At 43.7% G+C, this 10,383-nt stretch overlaps 1 pseudogene; it reads right to left on the reverse strand.

The window, feature by feature from the left end:
* Positions 1 to 4,084: 4,084 nt before the first annotated feature.
* Positions 4,085 to 4,180, reverse strand: LOC136143218 (U6 spliceosomal RNA; annotated as a pseudogene).
* Between the last annotated feature and the right edge of the window lie 6,203 nt (positions 4,181 to 10,383).

Raw genomic sequence — 10,383 nt, forward strand, 5'->3', positions numbered from 1 at the left:
AATAATTTCATGAAAATTTTCTTCACAGACATAATAGAAGCTGCAGAACGGGTAGGGAACTGATGGTTCTTTGGCTGTGTTTGTGAAGTCAGATTTCCCACTGTAAAAAACATTCATGCCACTTTTCCACTGAGTATAGATGGTACAAGGTCAACATTTTAAAAACTACGTCTTCTTCTCATGCCTTTTGCACTCATTTTGACACTGAAACAAAAAACTGCATTTAAATATTTCCTTGAAGGTTTCCCCAAACTCTTCAAACAGCCTGGAACGGTTGACAAAGTTAGCCCAACTGATTCAAGCACAGCTCACCACGGACAGCCATGGAGCATTCCCCTGGGGGCCCAGGCCTTCAGCTGGTGAGGAGTTGCCCAGTGCTTCCCAGCCTCCCACTGGACTTTGCCCCTTGGCACTCCAGCTCCTGGTGCTGCATTTTCCCTCTCAGGTCCAGTCCTCCTCTTACCCTTTGGTCTCCTTGAATGATCTCAGCTACCTCAGGCCTGGCGCTCACCGGGCTCACCGAACTTGGCCTTGCCACCAGCTCTTTCTGTACTAGCTGCATCCTGCAGGGGTCCTGCTCTGGCCTGGCCCCAGGATGGACCCCTGGACTTCCTGGCCACTCCTCACCACGGTAGAGTCATGCCCCATGTTACAGGGATAGGGATGAGGTGACTGTCAGGTCCCGAGGCCTGCCTTTCCGGGTGTGTCATGTTACCCCTCAACCCCCCACCATGCATGCGTCCCTGCCGAGGACAGGCTTTGACATCCACTTCCTGATTACCGAGCATCCTGTTGGACTTCCTGATGGATGTGCCCCATCCATCCATGTTACGGCGTGATCTGATACACCTCACCACCTGCATTCAACAGACCTCCCTTTGCCCTGTTTACCAAAGGGCCTTTCCACCTCCACAGACCACCCTCTCCCTGATTTCCAATTGAGGCTGCAGTGTCACATAATTATAAACTTCCTTGAGTGCTTTCTGTGTGCTGACACTGCACTGTTTCCCGTGGATTAGATCCTTAAGCCTAGTTACAGTCCTGTGAGGTAGACAGTATGTTCAGCCCATTTCACAGCTGAGGGAACTGAAGCTTCCAGAGTCCCTGTCACTGGGCAAGAGTCACCACAGCTTTCCAATTCATTCCTGGCAGCCAAACTGAATGACTCATGTGGCCCTATGCTAACTCATCATCCAGTTAACAGGTAACCTGTCAATTCACCTCCCTCTATCCAGAACATTCCATTCCTTGATCACTAGAGCTTTCATCCCTACTGCCTCCGAGACTAACTCATAATGCCAGCTGCCTGTTAATATCTAGCAAGGCTTCTCCTTGCCCTGGTAGGACACAGTGCCTGTCAGCTTTAAGGGAGGCCAAAGGGATACCCTACAACGAGGGCAAAAGGGAAATATGGCATGGGCCAACAGACATTGGGCTCCAAGCGGACAATCAGAGAAAACAACCCAAGACTCTCCTCCCTCCCACTGCTTCAGCTGTCCCTGCTGAAAAGCTGAAGCCCACTTTCTCCACCCGTGCAGGCTCACAGGCTTCCTCAGCCCCGTGGAATTCCACTGTCGGTGGCCCCTCTCTAGGCACCCCACAGCATCTTCTACCACTCCCTGCCTCAGCTGGCTCATTGAGAGCCTGCCCCATTTCCTCCCCGTATGAGTTTCCTATCACTGCTGTAACAAATGACCGCAAACTTAGTGACTTAAAAAAATACCCATTTATCATCTCAAAGTTTGGAAGGTTAGAAGTCCAGACATCAAGGTGTTGGCTGCGTTCCTTCAGGAGCCTCTAGGGGAGAATACATTTCCTTGCCTTTTCCAGCTACAGGCTGCCTGCATTCTTTAGCTCATGGCCCCTCCCTCCATCTTCAAAACCTTCAGCGTAGCATCTTCCAATCTTTCTCTCAATGTCTCTCTCTCTTTCTCACCTCTGCTTCCATCATCACATCACCTTCTCTAGCTCTGACCCTCTTGCCTCCCTCTTAGAAGGAACCTTGTGATCACACTGGGTCCAGCTGGATAATCCTGGCTGATTTCCCCATCGTGAGATCCTGAACTTGGTCACATGTGTAAAGTCCTTTTTGCCACATAAGGTGACATAGTCACAGGTTCTGGGGATTACCATACCTCCCACCACAACAGCCTGCCCACTAGAGATGGGAAGCAGGAGGACACGGGGGAGGAAGTACTGGGTTGTGGCAGAGACCTTGGCTAGCTCTAGTTAATATGTACTGTGGGAAGAGGAGGTGGATCAGAAGCACCAGAGGAAACCTGATTTTCTTCTCAGGAAAAGGCAAAGGTCTTTCCTTAGACAAATTTGGAGAAGCTCAATTCTTCCTTGCCCTACCCAGCTGCCTAGTGGGGAGATGGCAGAGGGATGGGGCTGCCCATAAACCAGGTCATCTTAGCACACCCCATAAGATGGATGGCCAGAAAGGAAAGCCACCACTTCCACACACATACCTTCTCTTGCCCTGTCCATGTCCTGCCCCCTGGCCTTGCCCCTGTTCTATCTCTGCTTCTAACCTGGAGACTTGCCTGCTCACCTTACTTTCCCATCCTTGGCCCCGATGGTTGTTGAACCAGGCCCCCCCTCTGGCTCTTCCTACTTCAGAAGAAATGTGTCTACCATCCTTGGTCCCCTGAATGCCAGTCACTGTACCTCAAGGAGGAGGACATTGCTCAGGGAACTCTTCCGTCGCCCACAGGCATTCTGACCAGGATGTGCTGTACACACAATGTTCCCTCAACAGAACACGGGTCACTGTGGGCTCAACTTTGTAAATAATTGGGAGGTGGCGTTTTTTTTTTTTTTTTTTTTTTTCCAGCCCCACGATCTCAAACAATGCTTAATGATTCGGTTCATGTAGCTATAATTCATCAAGATCCTGGAATTTAGGGGGAAATGATGATTTGCAGTGACATGCAGATAGACTATTTAAAATGCTCAACATCTGGAAAACAACCGTATGAATGGTGTGACCGCAACAGATACCAGAGAAGTGGGAATTTTAAGAACCATACTGAGGGTTTCTGGGTCCTAAGAACAGCAAAATGAAGTCCTTGTAGATTATATAGCAAACTGTTTTTATTTTTCAAACCTTCTTTATTATAAACTAAAACACAGACACAAGCAAAGCAAATGTATGACAATGAATTATTTTAAGCCGAACATCCTTTTAACTACCACCTAGGTCAAGAAATAGAGCTTTGCCAGGTACCCTAGAAACCACTTCATGTTTCCCATCCCAATCATAGCCCCCTCCCTTGCCCAGAAGTAACCATGATCCTGACTTTTATGTTAGTCACAAAAAAACAAGTGTTTTATCAACCGATTTTGCATCCCTACAGTAAGTTTAGCTTGTCTTTTAAAAAACATTTTTTATTGGAGTATAGTTGATTTACAATCTTGTGTTGGTTTCAGGTGTACCGCAAAGTGATTCAGTTATATATATAATCATTCTTTTTCAGATTCTTTACACATAGGTTATTACAGAATATTGAGTAGAGTTCTCTGTGCCATACAGTAGGTCCTTGTTGGTTATCTATCTTATATATAGGAGCATATGTATGTTAATCTCAAGTTCCTAATTTATCCCTCCCCCCATGTTTCCCCTTTGGTAACCATAAGTTTGCTTTCAAAGTCTGTGAGTCTGTTTCTGTTTTGTAAATAAGTTCATGTGGCATTTTTTAGATTCCACATATAAGTGATATCACATGATATTTCTTTCTCTGACTTACTTCACTCTGTATGACAGACTCTAGGTCTATCCACCTCATTACAAATAACTCAATTTCGTTTCTTTCTTATGGCTGAGTAATATTCCATTGTATATATGTGCCACATCTTCTTTATCCATTCATCTGTCGATGGATGTTTAGGTTGCTTCCATGTCTTGGCTATTGTAAATAGTGCTGCAATGAACATTGGGGTGCACACAGCTTTTTGAATTATGGTTTGCTCCGGATATATGCCCAGGAGTGGGATTGCTGTGTCATGTGGTAGTTCTATTTTTAGTTTTTTAAGGAACTTCCATGCTATTCTCCATAGTGGTTGTAACAGTTTACATTCCCACAAAAATATGGAATGCTTCATGAATTTGTGCGTCATCCTTGTGTAGGGGCCATGCTAATCTTCTTGGTATCGTTCCAATTTTATTTTATTTTTTTTATTTCTTATTTTTTATTTTTTTATTTATGTTTTAATAAATTTACTTATTCGTTTATTTATTTAGGCTGTGTTGAGTCTTCGTTGCTGCGTGCTGGTTTTCTCTAGTTGCAACGAGGGGGGCTACTCTTCATTGTGGTGCGCGGGCTTCTCATTGCGGTGGCTTCTCTTGTTGCAGACAACGGGCTCTAGGTGCATGGGCTTCAGTAGCCGTGGTTCGCGGGCTCTAGAGCTCAGGCTCAGTAGTTGTGGCACACGGGCTTAGTTGCTCCGCGGCATGTGGGATCTTCCCGGACCAGGGCTGGAACCCGGGTCCCCTGCATTGGCAGGTGGATTCTTAACCACTGTACCACCAGGGAAGTCCCCCATCCCTTTCTTTTCTTTACAGTTTATCTGTTGAAGGGCCTGAACCATTTTGTCCTGTAGGGTTTCCATTATTCTGGAAGTTGCCCATTCATATTCATGGCCCATTCCTCTGCCCTCTATCAGAGGAGACTTGGTCTGTGAAAAGGAGAAGTGGCAGACATGACCACCTTAACCGGCTCATCCATGGTCTTTTCCCAGAGATCTTGTGAGGGGGACTGGTGCATACTTAGCTCTCCGTGGTTGTGGTGACTCCTGTTTCCTCAGCCTGGTCTACTGGGCTCTGAGCAAGCCCAGCTGTCCTCATGAAACTCCCTCCTGGTGCCCCCCACCCCATCCCAGGGCCAAGGGACCTCGCACACAGCCACAGTGCCTGGGCTTCATTCCCAGCTCTGGCTGGCTCCAGTGAGGTTGTGCGGGAAGCACCCAGCCCTCTCCACAAAAGCTGCTGTAGAGCCTGCCTGGGATGGGGCTTGTCTTCCCATAAAATGGCCTTGCGGTGGGTCAGGCAATCTCTGCCCGCGGTAATGCATCTGGCAAGTGGCTTCAAAAGTGAGCCTGTATGGGGGACAGGGGGCAAGATAGGGGTAGGAGATTAAGAGATGCAAACTACTATGTATAAAATAAATAAGCAATGAGGATATATAGTACAGCACAGGGAAATTTGGCCATTATTTTGTAATAACTTTAAATGGAGTGTAATCTATAAAAATATTGAATCAATACAAAAAAGTGAGAGTGTATCCTGTGTAGGCCTACAACATGGGCTGGGCTGCCCCAGGAGGCAATGGGAGGTCCTAATCCAATATTGCCCTGCAACCTGGGTAAGAGGGCCCGGCCCTGGGCTCCATGCTTTGGAGGGTGCCACATACCACAAGAACATACAGGATACATACGGTAGAGAGTACGTGGGCATCTCCGCCTTGGAATCCAGTGGTCAGTGCTGGCAGAGCCCTGAGCCCGGAGCTGGTGTGACTCACAACTGTTCAGGCCCCAGGGAAATACTTCTGCACAGCGGCTTACACTGTGTTTTCAAAATAAAAGGCGACTATTTCTGGATGCTGTGAAGGTCTGTGGGCTGTGCCTCCCCTGATCTTGGAGAGGCCACTGCTTCAGAGGGCCGGGAGAATTTGAGCTGCAGAAAGTTGAGGTGAAAGAAAAGACAAATTGATTTGTCAGACCCTTCCTTCCAGAGAGCATGAATGCAAGAGATTCACACATAAGCAAGTATAATTTCCCATTAACGCTGCACGTCCGCATTCTTGTTTGCCTTTGTGGTTCCAGAGGTACCACATGGTGGCTAGGAGCACCATGAGACATTAAAAAATTCGTATTACTCTTTTTTGTTAAAAAATAAATTTATTTATTTATTTTTGGCTGCATTGGGTCTTCGTTGCTGCGTGTGGGCTTTCTCTAGTTGTGGCGAGCAGGGGCTACTCTTCGTTGCGGTGCGTGGGCTTCTCATTGCAGTAGCTTCTCTCTGTTGCAGAGCATAGGCTCTAGGCTTCGGTAGTTGTGGCTTGCGGGCTCAGTAGTGGCTCGCAGGCTCTAGAGCGCAGGCTCAATAGTTGTGGCGCACGGGCTTAGTTGCTCCACGTCATGTGGGATCTTCCCGGACCAGGGCTCGAACCCGTCTCCCCTGCATCAGCAGGCGGATTCGTAACCACTGCACCACCAGGGAAGCCCCATATTACTCTTAAATCTATAATATGCATGGTACCTACACACACACACTTGTAATGTGCAGGAAACCTGATGTCAGCTCTCTACTATGGAGCCCGAAATGGGCACTGAACACTAATAATGCAAAAAGTTATGTATTTATAAAAACAGTTACCAAGATTTAATTAAACTTTCAAATTAATAAAATTTCAGTACGATTTGAATAATTTTGACTTTAAATTCTGATGTATACATTTTAAGTAGACATGTGCTATGGGGGCCTGTGGCTGTCTTCTTTTTTTTTTTTTAAATACATATTTATTTTTTTGGCTGTGCCGGGTCTTAGTTGTGGCATGCATGTGGAATCTAGTTCCCTTACCAGGGATTGAACCTGGGCCCCCTGCATTGGGAGCACAGAGTCTTACCCACTGGACCACCAGGGAAGTCCCAACTGTCTTCTTACCTCAGGGCCAGACCTTGTCCTGGCCCCAGGCTCCCAGGCAGCTCAGAGTAATGTCCCAGAAGCCCTGCTAACTGCATACTGCTTTCTTTAAAGCTCAAGACCTGAGCCATTCTCCTTTTTTTGAAAAAAAGAAAAGAAAAGAAAATTTATTTATTTATTTATTTTAAATTTATTTGGCTGTGTTGGGTCTTAGTTGCGGCACGCGAGATCTTCCCTAGTTGTGGCATGCGGGCTTAGTTGTCCCATGGCATGTGGGATCTTAGTTCCCTGACCAGGGATTGAACCCACGTACCCTGCATTGGAAGGTGGATTCTTAACCACTGGACCACCCACGTACCCTGCATTGGAAGGTGGATTCTTAACCACTGGACCACCATGTACCCTGCATTGAAAGGTGGATTCTTAACCACTGGACCACCCATTCTCCTCTGAGGATGCTACAGTTTCCTCCCTTTCCCCTTTTTGCCTCTATCTCTAACATTTCTATTATAACCACAGATTAGTTGATTAATTATAATCCTAAAACCCTTCAACTGTTTTGTGGTAGCCCAGAGTAGTAAGATGTCAGGATTTCTTCTCTTCAAAACTTTTCTGCTGCTTCCAAATTCTCCACTTTTCTAAATTTTCAAGTTTTCCAAATGACGTTTGTCATCTGAAAAAAAATTATAAAGAAAAAAAAAAGACACACTTCCGTTGTTGAGAAGGATGTAACTCTTTTTGATCAGGAATCTGATTCCAATAGACTTTCAGAGAATTGATTCAGTCATTCAGTGACTATTGGCTAGTGTCTACTATGTGCCAGGCACCATTCTGGAAGCTGGGGAGAGAAGAGCAAAGCTTTATTCTTTGGGGAAAAAAAACAAAACAAAACCACAGGATGAAGCCAAATGGATGATGGTTGAGAATGAGGAAAGTCAGGAACAGGTGACAACTCTGAATTGTTTTGGGATTAGTTTATTTTGTCCTCCAACTAAGTCTTCCGACCTATGAAATGATTTCAATATTCTGTACACAAGTTTATGCAACAAACCCTATTTTATTGTATTGTATTGTATTGTATTTTCTTCTAGTTTTATTGAGATATGTTGACATACAGCACTGGATAAGTTTAAGGTGTACAACATGATGATTTGACTTATATACTTCATGAAATGATTACCACGATAAGTTTAGTGAACATCTATCATCTCATATAGATACAAATTAAAAGAAAAAGAAAAAAATATTTTTTCCTTGTGATGAGAACTCTTCGGATTTCCTCTCTTAATAACTTTCATATATAACATATATTATATATGATGCATAATATATAACATATATATAACACATTATATATAATATAATGTTAATTATATTAATCATGTTGTACATTACATCCCTAGTACTTACTTATAACTGGAAGTGTGCACCTTTTGACCACCATCATCCAATTCTCCCTCCCCCCAACCCCACCTCTGGTAACCACAAATCTGATCATTTTTTCTATGAGTTTGTTTGGTTTTGAAATGTAATTGACCTACAACACTATGTTAGTTCCTGGTACACAACACAGTGATTCGATATTTCTACGCGTTACAAAACGATCATCATGATAAGTCTACGTTTACCATCTGTCACTATGCAAAGATATTACATAGTTGTTGACTACATTCCCCATGCTGTACATTTCATACCTGTGACTCATCTATTAATAAACCCTTTTAAAATGGATAATTAGTTATTATTCCAATGAAATGGAATAAATTTTATAGGTTAAATATATTCATTTACACGTTTCTTAATTCTCTAGGGTAGAGCAGTTGCCCACTCACTCCTTTGAAAGATAAGACAGACATAGACAGCCACCCAGGGGATTCACAGGAAAGCTGGGACCAGAATTTGGGGAGACAGAATTGAGTCACTGATTAACTAAGGTGCTCTGCTGAGTTACCTGGAACAATTCCTCTAACCTTTTGAGGAGATTCTGCTAAGTTGTCTTTAGCGTTCCGCCTTATCTTAAGCCCCTCACTTCCCCTTTGTCTACTGACTTCCTGGGGTTAAGCCTGCAGTCTGCAAACCTGAGGTCTGATTCTGCCACAGATCTCTATTTTCGGCTCCCTCAGCTAACTACTCTTCTCAACAACTCTGCTTTTCTCCTTGTGACATCACATAAGTCCTAGGAGTTGTCCTTCCCAGTCACTGAAGGGCTGTGCTATCTGTGGGAATATAAAGGTATGAGTATGCTTTGGCCCCAAATTTTATCTGACCGGTAGACATGAATGATAGATGTATTTGTATCCCAGACTTCTCCTTGGAGTTTCAGCTTAAATCTCCAATCGCCCATTAGCCATTTCACTGACTTCCAAGGGCTGAGCCGCCTCACATGTCTCAAACTGGCCTCATCACTTTCCCATCTACGTTATTTTTTTCCTCACGTGTTCTCTTAACTGATGGCAACTCCATCTAACTAACCTAGCGAGCTCTAAAATGGAATCATTTTTGAGATTTTTTTTGTGATGTACGAATGCTTATGTTTAAAAATTCATGGAAAAAAGCCTTAGTGAGAATGCATAATAATGAAAATCAACCTCTTTCATGGAGTCATGGGGTAGAAGACCAGTAGCCGCCTCCCCAGGTGAGAAGTCTACTGCAGATTTTGCATTGGTCGAAGATCTCAGCTTCTTGCTCAAAGAAATAGCAGGGACAGTTCTTTTTTGTGTGTTTGTTTTTATTTTTATTGAAGTATAGTTGATTTAGAATGTTGTGTTAATTTCTGCCGTACAGCAAAGTGATTCTGTTATACATATATATATTCTTTTTCATATTTCTTTCCATTATGGCTTATCACAGGACATTGAATATAGTCTTCTTTTTAAATTGAAGTATAGTTGATTTACAATGTTGTGTTAGTTTCTAGTGTACAGCAAAGTGATTCAGTTATATATATATATTTATATATATATATTCTTTTTTCAGATTCTTTTCCATTATGGTTTATTACAAGATATTGAATGTAGTTCCCTGTGCTATACTATACTTATACTTTATTTTCTATCTATTTTATATAGAGTAGTGTGTATACGCTAATCCCAGGCTCCTAATTTATCCCTCCCCTCCCCTTTCCCCTTTGGTAACCATAAGTTTGGTTTCTATGTCTGTGAGTCTATTTCTGTTTTGTAAATAAGTTCATTTGTAGCATTTTTTAGATTCCACGTGTAAGCAACATCATATGATATTTGTCTTTGACTTCCTTCACTTAGGATGATAATCTCCAGGTCCATCCATGTTGCTACAAATGGCATTATTTCATTCTTTTTTCTGGCTGAGTAGTATTCCATTGTATATATGTACCACATCTTCTTTATTTGTTCATCTGTTGATGGACATTTAGGTTGCTTCCATGTCTTGGCTGTTGTAAATAGTGCTGCTATGGACATTGGGGTGAATGTATCTTTTTGCATTAGAGCTTTCTCTGGATATATGCCCAGGAGTGGAATTGCTGGTTTTTAGTTTTTAAGGAACCACCAGACTGTTTTCTATAATGGCTGCACCAATTTACATTCCCACCAACAGTGTAGGGAACTTCCCTTTTCTCCACACTGGAATAGCAGGGAGGGTTCTATAATGCCCCCAGCATGGGGGCGGGGGCCCTGGGGTGATGGGGCACACCATGATGACGCCGGGAACTTGACAACTGCTGAAAAAGGCAGGCAGAGTGGGGACAGTCTGCTGGAAGGGCA

Source organism: Phocoena phocoena, chromosome X (assembly GCF_963924675.1).
Source record: "Phocoena phocoena chromosome X, mPhoPho1.1, whole genome shotgun sequence".
Taxonomy (NCBI): Eukaryota; Metazoa; Chordata; class Mammalia; order Artiodactyla; family Phocoenidae; genus Phocoena; species Phocoena phocoena.